Source organism: Notothenia rossii, assembly GCF_949606895.1.
Source record: "Notothenia rossii genome assembly, contig: scaffold_91, whole genome shotgun sequence".
NCBI classification, from domain to species: domain Eukaryota; kingdom Metazoa; phylum Chordata; class Actinopteri; order Perciformes; family Nototheniidae; genus Notothenia; species Notothenia rossii.
Window position 1 is genome coordinate 106843 of NW_027639797.1, and position 12443 is coordinate 119285.

At 49.3% G+C, this 12443-nt stretch overlaps 1 long non-coding RNA gene across 1 annotated transcript; it reads left to right on the top strand.

The window, feature by feature from the left end:
• The first annotated feature begins 486 nt into the window (after positions 1-486).
• LOC307027403 lies at positions 487-4042 on the top strand. The gene is made up of 3 exons (XR_013804614.1): positions 487-1776; positions 1902-1988; positions 2379-4042. It is a non-coding gene; the product is annotated as an uncharacterized lncRNA (long non-coding RNA).
• The last annotated feature ends 8401 nt before the right edge of the window (positions 4043-12443 follow it).

Sequence of the window (12443 nt, forward strand, 5' to 3'; positions counted from 1 at the left end):
AGATGAGATGGTGCAGAATGGTGCAGAAGTGTTTTCTATACAAGTGAGGTGTTCTGACACCATAGCAGGGTTGCCAACTTTGGGTACCTGGCTGGAGTGAGATTTTGATATCATGGGTTTAATTCATACTTGTCAACCCTCCCGATTTTCGCGGGAGACTCCCGATTTCATTGCCCTCTCCCGGTTTCCTCCCGGGGTCATATTTCGACCGCATTTCTCCCGATTTCTGACAACATCAGATTTACACACGACTGTTTCCACTCTGACTTGAATACAGCTACACCATTGTTTGGTTTCCATGGTAACACGTCTCTTTAGTAGCGCGCTCAACTCAAAGTCTGAGAGGGTGAGGCAGATATTCCAGCCCACACATATGCTCCATCAAGGACGCTGTTACAGGCCGCAAGGCAGTGCACTTACAACTACAATAAGCATGTTAATATTAATCTAACAGCTCCGGCGATCCACCCCCCCCCCCCCCCCCCCCCCACAATTTTGCATTTTGAAATGCTCCCAATTTCTGAGGTCTAACGGTTGGCAGGTATGGTTTAATTATATGCGCACTAAATGACTGCTATCTTGTCAGCAGCTGGACCAGGGGCGGAGCTTCCTACAGGCGATATAGGCGTTGTTTTTTTTGCTTGGCGCAGTTTTGGCGCCCCCCTCTATATCTGCAACCATTATACTTACATAAAAAGAAATTCTAACATAAGGGAAAATGAGCCAAAAATCTAAAACGGTCGGTCGGTCTAAGAGCCTCGGCTTTAGGTGTTCACAGTCAGAACATGCTAGAGCGCTGTGCATTGACGGGTATAGGTCAAGTGTTTATAAAATTGAGCATTGAGGAAAGAAAGACTAACGTTAGAGAACTATGAAGAGGCAAAAGCCATCTGGGGCGCAGTATAAAAACAGAAGAAAAGAAGAAGAAGAGAAACGTGCCAAGGTGAAAGGTATGCAATTTTGATTGTATTGTCAACATTAGCGGATGAATCATGGAATCTTGCTAGTTAGCCAAGACAACGTTAGCTAGCCAGCGTTTGTTATTGCCATTCAGTTGAAACTGTCATAAGGCTATTTTCGTTGTGTCATGAAATAGAAATATTTGTAATAATAACAATGTTAGTTTTGGTGTAGTGAGCGAGCCAGTGTGGTGGAATGTTAGTTAGTTGGTAACGTTAGCTAACGTTAAGTTTACCTCAGAAAGCACATTGACTATCCGAGTCAAACATTTGCCAAATTCAACCCTGTCATAATTTGCGCTAACGTTAGCTAACTAGCTCAGTGGTTCTCAACTCCAGTCCTGTTGAATGTTTTCGTTCCAACCAGGAACTAACACACCTGATTCAACTGTTCTAATAAGATAGGCATAGCTCTTGATTAGTTGAATCAGACCTGTCAGGCTGTCCAAATGCTTACTAACTAAATAATAGCTACATTTAACAAATGGAAATTATTCAATGTTGATAATACAGATTTTGTTATATCATTTTAGATTCACTTTTAAAATATCTGGGACCACCTGCTGCATCAGTTGACAAGGAGCAGCCATGCACCTCAGCTGTGCCGGCTTCCTAAGGTGAGTGCAATGTGTCAATAGATGTTCCTGATGATAAATAATTGAATGTGAAATCAAGTCAATATATTTGCTCTTGTGTGTTCTTTCTATATTTATAGACCTAGAACCACATGAAGGAACGTCAGAACAGCAAGCTGCTCATCCTGATGAGATGACCACTGATTCCACCCTGCCACTGACCACTGTGTCTGTTTGTTCTGGTGAGTACAATATGTCAATAGATGTTCCTGATGTGATGATAAATAATTGAATGTAAAAATTACTGTTGTGCCATTTCTAATCCAGCCAATATATTTGCTCTTGTGTGTTCTCTATATATGTATAGGCCCAGATCCACTGCAAGGAACGTCAGAACAGCCTGCTGCATCTCATCCTGATTGCACCACAGATTCCACCCATACACTCTTCTCAGGTGTGTGCCTGATGAATGTAAAGATGTTTAGCTATAAACGTAATTGTCCTCATGCTTTCAAATAATTGCTTTCTGTTTTTATTTATATTTTACACATTGTTCCAACTTTTTGGGAATTGGGGTTGTGTGTGTGTGTGTGTGTGTGTGTGTGTGTGTGTGTGTGTGTGTGTGTGTGTGTGTGTTTGTGTGTGTGTGTGTGTGTGTGTGTGTGTGTGTGTGTGTGTGTGTGTGTGTGTGTGTGTGTGTGTGTGTGTGTGTGTGTGTGTGTGTGTGTGTGTGTGTGTGTGTGTGTGTGTGTGTGTGTGTGTGTGTGTGTGTGTGTGTGTGTGTGTGTGTGTGTGAAGATATTGTGAATATGAGGTGAGAAAATGTGCTTCACATGCCCTTCAGATGCAGCAAAGACGGACGATCCACTACCAACCGATCCTGCTGACTCCTTCACATCTCAAAGACACAATGAGGACAGAGTTTGTTCGGAGAGGACCATATCAGATAACACCTGATTTCATTTTCCCAAGGAGAGATGATGTGAGAAGTTGCCACCACCAGTACTTCAGCAGGACCTTAGTAAATGGAGAAAGGATCAAAAGAAGTTGGGTGACATATTCAAAATGTTTTGAAAGAGGTTGAGCTTTTGGCGCAGTTTGACCCAGTGATGAAAGACCACATCCACAAGATTAAAAGTCAAACACCCCGCCACAGCTACTTGGGAAAAACCATTCAGAATGAGTTGATTGAATGCATCAGTGGAAAGATTCTATCAACAATAGTGCAAGAAATAAAGAAATGCAAGTACTTTTCCCTCATTTTAGATTGCACCCCGGATGTTACCACACTGAACAGCTGTCAGTAGTCATCAGAATTGTGACACTGGAAGAAGACCCCCAGATTAAAGAGCACTTCATGGGATTCCTAGTAGCAGAGGAGTCCACTGGTGAAAGTTTGTCCACCCTGATTTTGAAGAGGCTGGAGGAGTTCGAGATTGCCTTTGATGACTGCAGAGGACAGTCATATGACAACGGTGCAAATATGAGAGGGAAGAACAAGGGAGTACAGGCCAGGCTACTGCAGTTGAACCCAAGAGCTTTGTTTGTGCCTTGTGGGGCACATACACTCAATTTGGTCATTGCTGATGCTGCCAAAACCTCCAAAGATGCCATATCATTTTTTGGCATTGTGCAGAAGCTATATTGCCTGTTTTCTGCCTCTACACAGAGATGGGCCATCCTCAAGAAACACGTCAACCTTTCACTCAAAATGTGGTCAGAAACCAGATGGGAGAGCAGAGTGAAAGCTGTGGAGCCTCTGCGATATGAAGCCGCAGCTGTGAAAGAGGCACTGCTTGAGGTGAGAAACCAGGCCAAAGACCCAATCATCAGGATTTAAGCCCAGTCTCTGGCAGAAGAAGTGGGGTCATTCCGCTTTTCACTGTGCACAGTGGTCTGGTATGACATGTTAAGTCAAATTCAGCAGGTGAGCAAACTCCTGCAGTCCCAAACAATGCAAGTGGATGTAGCAGTAAGTCTACTGAAAAAGATTGAAAAAGCTCTCGAATTCTACAGAGCCACAGGCTTTGTGGCTGCACAAACATCAGCCAAGGACATGTGTGAAGCCCTGAATGTGGACGCAGTCCTTGTGCAAAGCAGCTGAAGTCAACAAAGAGGCACTTCTCATATGAGTCTCCTGATGAGCCATTGAGGGATGCCTTGCAAAATCTGGAGGTAACCTTCTTTAACGTGGTGGTGGATGCTGCAGTGTCAGCAGAAAAGGAGAGATTTACCACTCTTAAACATGTGCAAGACAAGTTTGGCATTCTGTACAACTTCCCAGACCTGTCACACCAAGAGCTGATGAAGCAAGCAGAGGCACTTGCACACACCTTAAGCCATGGAGGGCAATCTGATTTGGATGGGAAGCAGCTGGCTCAGGAGTTGGACAATTTACCTGACTTGCCATCAATGAATGTGAATAGTTCTTGAGACACAGTGAATTTGTAATTTGTATTTATTTGTTTGTTTGTTTAGCATATTATATTTTGATTATTTGACATGTTTAACATATTTTAGAATACATAATTTTCTTATAAAGCAAATTTGCATGTTATTTTATTGTTTTTTATTGTTATTATTATTATTGTTTGTTAGCTAAGTTGTTTGTTTTAATTATTTAGTGTGAACTTTACATTTCTTCTTAATTTTCTTTGAAAGCAAATTTGCACATTCTTTTATTGTTTGTTATTGTTATTATTATTATTATTATTATTATTATTGTTTGTTAGCTAAGTTGTTTATTTGTTTTAATTATTTAGTGTGCACTTTACATTTATTCTTAGCTCTTGTTCTTGCTTGTAATAAATAAAGGTGCAGTACTTTACTGTATAACTGTTAAGATGTTTTGATATTTTGTTGTGGGGGGGGGGGGGGGGGCGCAGTAGTGAAGCACCAAATGTGCTAGGTCCGTCCCTGAGCGGGACCATAGCATATATATAGGACATATATACAATATATACAAATACACAATATTGGACATAGACCATAAAGGGCACACATTTTCATTCACTAATGAAAGTCAAACACATGTTTGTTTCCACTGTTTTATTGTGTTCCTGTCGCGATAAGCAATTCATTGACTTATCGTACGATAAATAAAAATGAACTCGATAAATTGCCATTTACATGAGGATGTGACTAGCAGTTTGCTGCGCGATATGCAAAGTCCAAAGCACATACAAATCTCAAAACACATACAAAAAAAAAACATTCCGGAAGTGCTCCAGGCCTCTAGGGGGCGCGCTACGTGGAACAGATTGATGTATGACCAGACACAGAAGAGGCTTCTCAATACTCAAATTTCCCCTCCTCGACTCCTCGACTCCTCGGTCCTCCGGTAGTGACCCGGAAATGAATTTCAGCGCGCCATTTTGAAGGACATCTCATTTCTCTAAATGCACACCGAGGACCGAGGATCGAGCGTCGAGGAGGCTCTCTGCAGGAGCTATAACCGAGGATACACTGATGGTTCCTCCACGGCTCCTCCGCAGATGCATTTCCGGGAACGGTGGAAGCGTGACGCACGGCCGGACTTATCTCAGCCAATGACAGCTCTGCATGCATCCCCTAGATATTATTTTAGAAACTGCTTTCATTGCGTCGCGATGTTTCCACAGAGAACAGCTGTGAGGTTCGTGCAGAAAGCAGAGCAATGTGTATAATATTGTAACGATCACAAAGGGAGTCGGAAACAGGCTTCAAGTTATTAGGCTTTAACAACTCTTATTTTCTTAAATGATCACAGGTACAGGTATAGCTTGCGGGTTCAAACTCACACACTCACTAAACTCTCACACACACACCCATTTATAACAAAGACTACGTCACAACTTCCACCCCCTCCCCCGTCTGCTCCCCCAACCACAGAACCGCACCTAGACCAGCATCACTGTGCAGCTCTGTGATTGGCAGAGAGACGGGGGATGAGTGACACCCTCAGCATCCTCTCAGGGTCGCTACACTACCCCCCCACTACAAAGTTCCTCGCCCACGAGGAACAAACAAAAATCAGCACAAACACTACAACAACACACCAAACTTTGACTAGGAAGGTCTGGGTGGACTACCATCCCTTCCAGTGAGACCAAGTCGCATTCTTGCCCTCTACAGGAAACAAGGGGTCTCACTATAAACTTTACTAACACACAAAGTCTCTGAAACGACCCGGGGGTCGTGACTGCCTTCTCGGCAGGGGGACTGGGGTGGCCGGTTCCGGCCCAGGCGGGGAAAGGGGAAAGAAAATGGGGGGACACTCAGTCCCTGATGAGGCACTGTTGCTCCGCTCACCGGGGGACCTGAGTGAGGGTGTCGAAGGGCCGGCTGTGGGCCCCGGTGTTCCTTGGGCCTGTGGGGAAGCGACTCCTCTGTACGGAGCCAACCTGCCTCTGTGGAGAACAACTTTTCTCCCCTTTGATGGCAGCTGCACCCTGTAAACCACTTCCCCCACCCTCCCCAGTACTCTGCAAGGACCCACCCACTGGCTGTCCAGTTTTGGGCACCGGCCTTTCTTTCGTTGGGGGCTGTAGACCCAAACCAGCTCCCCGGCCCGGAAATGCTGCCCTCTTGTCCTGGTGTCGTAGTTCCGCTTCTGTCTCACCCCAGCACTTTTCTGCTGATCGCGGGCAAAGGCGTGAGCGGAATCAAGGCGGTCCTGAAGTCTCCTGGCGTACTCAGGCCCTGGAGGCGTGTCCATGGAATCTGGTGGCTGACCAAACGCCAAAACAGCAGGGGTTCGCAGCTCTCTCCCCAACATGAGGAGGGCAGGAGAACAGGCTGACGACTCCTGGACTGCAGAGTGACATGCCATGAGCACCAGGGTCAGATGCTCGTCCCAGTCTCGCTGATGCTTAGACTTGAGGATGGCCAGCTGTTGTCCCATGGTGCGACGGAATCTCTCGACTAGTCCGTCGCTCTGAGGTCGCAAGGGGGAGGTGCGTGTTTTGTGAATGCCCAGTTGTGTGCACATGGAGGCAAACACCCGGGACTCGAAATTTCTCCCCTGGTCAAAGTGCAGGATCTCCGGTACTCCAAACCGGCTGAACATGCCGGCCACCAAGGCATCTGTGACTGTCTCTGCTTCTTGATCAGGGAGGGCATACGCCTCTGGCCATTTTGTGAAATAGTCTATGGCCGTCAGCACATAGCGGTTACCCCTGTTTGACACCACATCAACCGCTATTCTCTCCATCGGGGCCCCCACGGGAAACTGTTGCAGTGGAGCATGGGAACGACCAGGAGGACCCTTCCGAGCCATACACGGGTCACAGCGGTTACAGAAGTCTTCGACATCCCTCCGGCACTGTCCCCAGTAGCAGCCCTGACGAAGGCGCCGGAGCGTCTTAGTGACGCCAAAGTGCCCAGAACCTGCCGTTCCATGCATGGCCTTGAGTACGGCCTCTTGCAGACCCCTCGGGACCACCACTTGCCACCTCTTCTCCCCCGTTGCTGGCTCCTTCCACGCCCGCTGTAGCACGCCCTGCCTCAAACTGCGACCACAGCCCCTTGGTCGCTTTAGAGAGCACGGCCACTTCCTCCCACGGTGGCCGCTGCTGCGACTCAACCCACTGCAGTACAGGCTGTAGAACCGCGTCCAGCTCCTGCTGTTGCTTCCACTCTGCCCCGTCCACTGACAGGAGCTCCCGGCAGACAACCTCTTCCACTTGCCTCGCTGCCGCACAGACGACGCCCTCCTCCAGCAGCTCCTTTTCACGAGTCTCTCTCCTCTCGCAGTAGTGGCATCCGCCGGCAGCACACGGGCGGCGGGAGAGAGCATCCGCATTTGTGTGGCGCACCCCAGCCCGGTGCTCCACCCTGAAGTTGAAAGCTTGGAGCTCTTCTATCCACCTGACGACCTGCCCTTCGGGCTCTTTGAACGCCATGAGCCACTGTAATGCAGAGTGATCCATCCTCAGCGTGAACGCCTGACCGCACAGGTAGTATTTAAAGTGCCTGATGGACAGCACCACTGCCAAAAGATCCCTGCGAGTGACACAGTATCGTCGCTCTGCTTTGTTGAACGCCCGGCTGAAGTATGCCACCACCCGCTCCCCCTCTGATGTAGTCTTGGAGAGCACTCCACCTCCACCCACACCGCTAGCGTCTGTGCCCAGGGTGAACCGCAGACTGGGGATGGCTGGGGCGGGAACCGGGGACTCACTCAAGGCACCCCGAAGGCTTTCAAACGCTGCTCAACATTGCTCAGACCACCGGAAATCCCTGTTCTTCTGCAGCAGCTGGAACAGGGGTGCAGCCGTGCAAGCAAAACCCCGTACAAACTTCCTGTAGTACGAAGCCAGGCCCAGGAAGCTCTTCAGCTGTTTCTGGTTGCGAGGATTTGGCCAGCCCGCGACCGCCTGCACTTTCTCTTGCAGGGTGCCGATGCCCTGACCCCCCACTTTGTGGCCCAGGAAAGTGACCTCTCTCTGCATGAAATGACACTTATCTGGATGTAGCTTCAAACCAGCGGCTCTGATCCTTTCCAGCACCACTCGTAGAGATCCCAGGGCCGCCTCAAACGAGCTGCCATGCACCAGGATGTCGTCCAGGTAAACCAAGCACTGCTGGCGGGGAATCTCCGACAGCACCCTGTCCATCAACCGCTCAAAAGTGGCCGGGGCATTACACAGCCCAAAACTGAGGACCTTGAACTGCCATAGTCCCCGGCCCTTACAGAAAGCCGTTTTTGGTCTAGCGTCTGGGGCCAGAGGAACTTGGTAATACCCACTGTGGAGGTCCAAGGAAGAGAACCATGACGACCCTGCGACCATATCCAGGGACTCATCGATGCGTGGAAGGGGGTATGAATCCTTCTTAGTGACCCCGTTCACCGGTCTGTAGTCTGGGCACAGCCGCCAGCCACCTGTCTTCGGGACCATGACTACCGGAACGGTCCACGGGCTGTCGGAGGGCTTGATGATGTCTGCCTGCAGCATGCTTTGCACTGCCTCGTCGCAAGCCTGCTGACGAGTTAGGGGAAGAAGGCGCGGGCGACATTTGATGGGACGCACGTCCCCCGTATCAATCTCGTGGTCTACCAGATGCGTTCGGCCCACCTCCTCCTCCTTCAGGGCGAAACTGCCCTTGAACTCTAGCAGCAGCTGCCACAATTGCTCTTGCTGCTCTGGATTTAGGCCACCACAGTTCTTCCTCCACACCTCCAATACTGCAGACTGAGCCTCTTCCACCCAAGTCTGGGGTAACTGAGGGGGGCTGTGATTGGGTGGCATCGTCCGGGGGTGACCGGTGCGGAACTGTCCTGAGTGGGCGTCACCGTGGCACGGGAAAGGAGGGAGGATTTTCCTCCGTTCCTAGAGTACTCACAGTGTGTGTAGGGGGTCTCCCCGCAAGTTCAGCAGGGTTGTGGATACGGGTCATAGTGATCACAGGCCCCCCATGGAAACTCACTGTGCTAGAAAATCCAGATGGCAGCCAGACGCCCTCAAAAAGTCCAGACCCAGAATAAACAGGTCCTGTACCTCCGCTATCCACACGGGGTGCTGCACTTCAACTCCCCCCACCGACAAAGTCAGCATGCCTCTTCCTTTCATAGGCGCCAGCTCTCCTGTTACTGTGCGGAGACGCACCGCTGTCGGCTCCAAGATAGTCCCACTGGGCAACACATTTGGTCTCACTAGGGTTACTGTAGAGCCTGTGTCCACCAGTGCAGTCCAGGGCACCCCTTCCACAGCGACAGGGACATAACAGGAATCCCCACCACCAGCACGGCCCACCGCGACGACAGGCTCCAAGCCTGTGCCGTCATCTTCTTCAGGAAGGCGTAGCGTCTGGCTCCCCCTGCTGTGCTGCCGGGCTCCTTCCTCTGACGTCTGTGTTGATGACAATAAAACGGTGGTTTGGTTGAGGAGTTTTTGGGCTTGGCTCCGCATCTTCCCCTTTATGCGGACCCCCCGTCGTTTCCCTGGGTCCGGCGTGCCTTGGGGCAGTCTCTGGCCAAATATCCCGGCTGACAACACCCCCAGCAGACCCTGGTACTTGTTCCGCGTGTTGGCTGCAAAGAAACAGCCCTTATCAAATGTTCCGTCATCTCGGTAACCCATGCAGGCTTCTCCTCCTCTCTGCAGCTCCTCACAGCCGGTGGTACCGGCCCTCCGTTGCTCCTCGCAGCTACACTCCACACATCCTCTCTCTCCACAGCCATCTCCAAGGCCGCCTGCAAGGACTGTTGATGCTGCAGCTGTACCTCGACCCTCAAGTCCACAGGGAGGAGAGCCCTGAGGAACTGATCACGTGCCAGCTCACTCTGCACTCCGGGCGGCATGTGTGCGTACGCCCGCCGTGTCAGGCTCTCCACCTCATTAGCCAGCGCACGCAGCGTTTCCCCAGACTTCCTACAGCGGTTACTCAATTCATTTCGGAGCAGCTCTGGCGGGAAACACTGTCCAAACCGCCTCTTCAAAGCCCCCGCTAACGCCTCGTAGCTGTGTCTGTCCTCAGGGCTAAGCAACAGCAGACATGAAAGAGCCTCATCTGTGAGGCACAAAGCTAGCTGTAGTGATTTAGTCTCTACTGACCACCCCGGCATGTGCAAGCAGTTCAAATTGGCAAGTACTTGGGTGTCTTCACGGACGCGGCGACTGATACCAGGTGATGGGCGCCGCCATTGTTGTTTACATCCCGCTTGGTTTTGCCGCGAAATGCAGCCGAAGATGGCGACATTCCCGCGTCTCTAGCCATCATCAACGCCGACTCCCTCAGGCGCTCTCTCGCCTCCCGTGCCTTCACAAACTCCCCACTCATGTCCTTCGACCACCCGCATGCTCCTTCTTCCTCTCCATCACTACTTTCCTGCTTCACTCCCATCTTGCTGAACTTTTCCATCTCCGCTAACTTACCGGCTAGCTCCGTGACGCAGTTACGAACTCCCGTCAGGATAGACGTCCTCCGTTCGAAAAGTCACTTCTGACACCAATGTAATGTTCACAGATGGAGTCGGAAACAGCCCTCCCCCGTCTGCTCCCCCAACCACAGACCCGCACCTAGACCAGCATCACTGTGCAGCTCTGTGATTGGCAGAGAGATGGGGGATGCCTTAGTGACACCTTCAGCATGCTCTCAGGGTCGCTACACTATATATCACTCAGTATAACAGGCCTACTCTCTTTATTTGCTTTAGTTTAGTAGATATCTACAAACAAAGAGTCGATATTTTTCTAAGACCATTTAGTGCTTCACATAATAAAATACACAACGGCTGCAGCCTGATTATGCTTTAGGAGCTGTAGGTGTGTGTGGTGGTACAATGTGTAGGTGTGTGTGTGGTACAGTGTGTAGGTGTGTGTGGTACAGTGTGTAGGTGTGTGTGGTACAGTGTGTAGGTGTGTGTGTGGTACAGTGTGTAGTTGTGTGTTGTACAGTGCATAGATGCGGCGGACAGACGGGTCTCAGTTAGTTTGGTGTCCTCTTCTTACTTTTAATACTTGTACAACTTTTGGCCCGTAATTTCAATTCCCCATTTCAGCGGTCAGAGAGAGGGGGGGATATATCCAGTCTCTGATTGTGTTACGTTATTATGAGAGTGCTCTCATACTTTAAATTGTATATATTTATATAAATATATATGTGTGTGTGTGTGTGTGTGTGTGTGTGTGTGTGTGTGTGTGTGTGTGTGTGTGTGTGTGTGTGTGTGTGTGTGTCCGCATCTGTAGCCTGTTATTGTCTCATTATACCGCTCTCTCAATGAATTCAAAGTAAATATGTGGGGGAACAATGTTCAGCTGATTTAGGTTATAAAATACAGCGCTATGACAAAACACTCGACAGCTGCCACGTAATACTGAACGGACGTCGCTTTAATATGACCACTCAGAGGAGAGGAGTTCTCATTTCTTTAAACATCTGCTGCTTCCCCTCCTCTCTCCTCGGTTCCCCTCCTCGGTCCTCCGCTCGCATCTCCTGTGGGCGGGACTAAGTCTCGAGGAGGGGAGTCGAGGCCCCGTCTCAGGTCGGTTAAATTAAATCCTTGCTTCCCTCACTTGAGTCGTTTCCCTGTGTTTAGTCCCTCCTCCAGGGAAGCATGGAGGGACGCAAGGAAACCACGAGAAGCAGGGAAATGAGTTTTAAGAGCAATGGAACGTCCTTTCCTCCGGAGCGTCACGTGAAGCGACGTCCGTTTGTGATGACGCCGCACAGCTGTTCGTCTGACAGCAGCTCTGTCCCCTATTATTTTCAAAAACACCCCTGCCACACATTTACTGGCACAAACATTTTGTATCATCTGTTCTAGACCCCAATAAATAAAATCAAATAAGAACTCATTCTCAAAAAACACACTTTGTTTGTTTGTGTGGATATGTAGCACATTAACATTCTAATAGCACTTAATGACTGACTGAATGGAAATGACAGTAAATGAAAATATAAAACGAAAAAAGCGATCATGAAAATGTTTCCAATAAATGAATAAAATGATTTTTTTACCACTTTGTTGTACATATCACATATTTGTAACTAAATGATACATGAATTGAAACAAAACACAGTTTAAACTGAGGAGTGACTCTCGTGAGTTTCATTTATTTTCTTCACTCCGCTGGGGTACTGCTCTCATGTCAAGAACAAGAAGCATGAGATCAGTGCATGCACTGCATCGTCCAATCAGTGAGCGATACACAGTAAGGGGGCGGGGCGAGTATCTGAGGATTTCATCGGAGGATGGACTGGTGGTTCCTCGATTATCGCTCCTCCATTATCGCTCCTCGCTCCTCAATCCTCGGTCCTCCAGCAGAAATAAGAGCCATGGGACGGTACTCAAGATGGCGCAGACAAATCAACTTCCGGTGAGACCGAGGACCGAGGAGCGAGGAAATGAAAATAGTCGACCTGAGACAGGGCCGAGGAGGGGAGTCGAGGAGGGGAGTCGAGGAGGGGAAATTTAAGAATTGAGAAG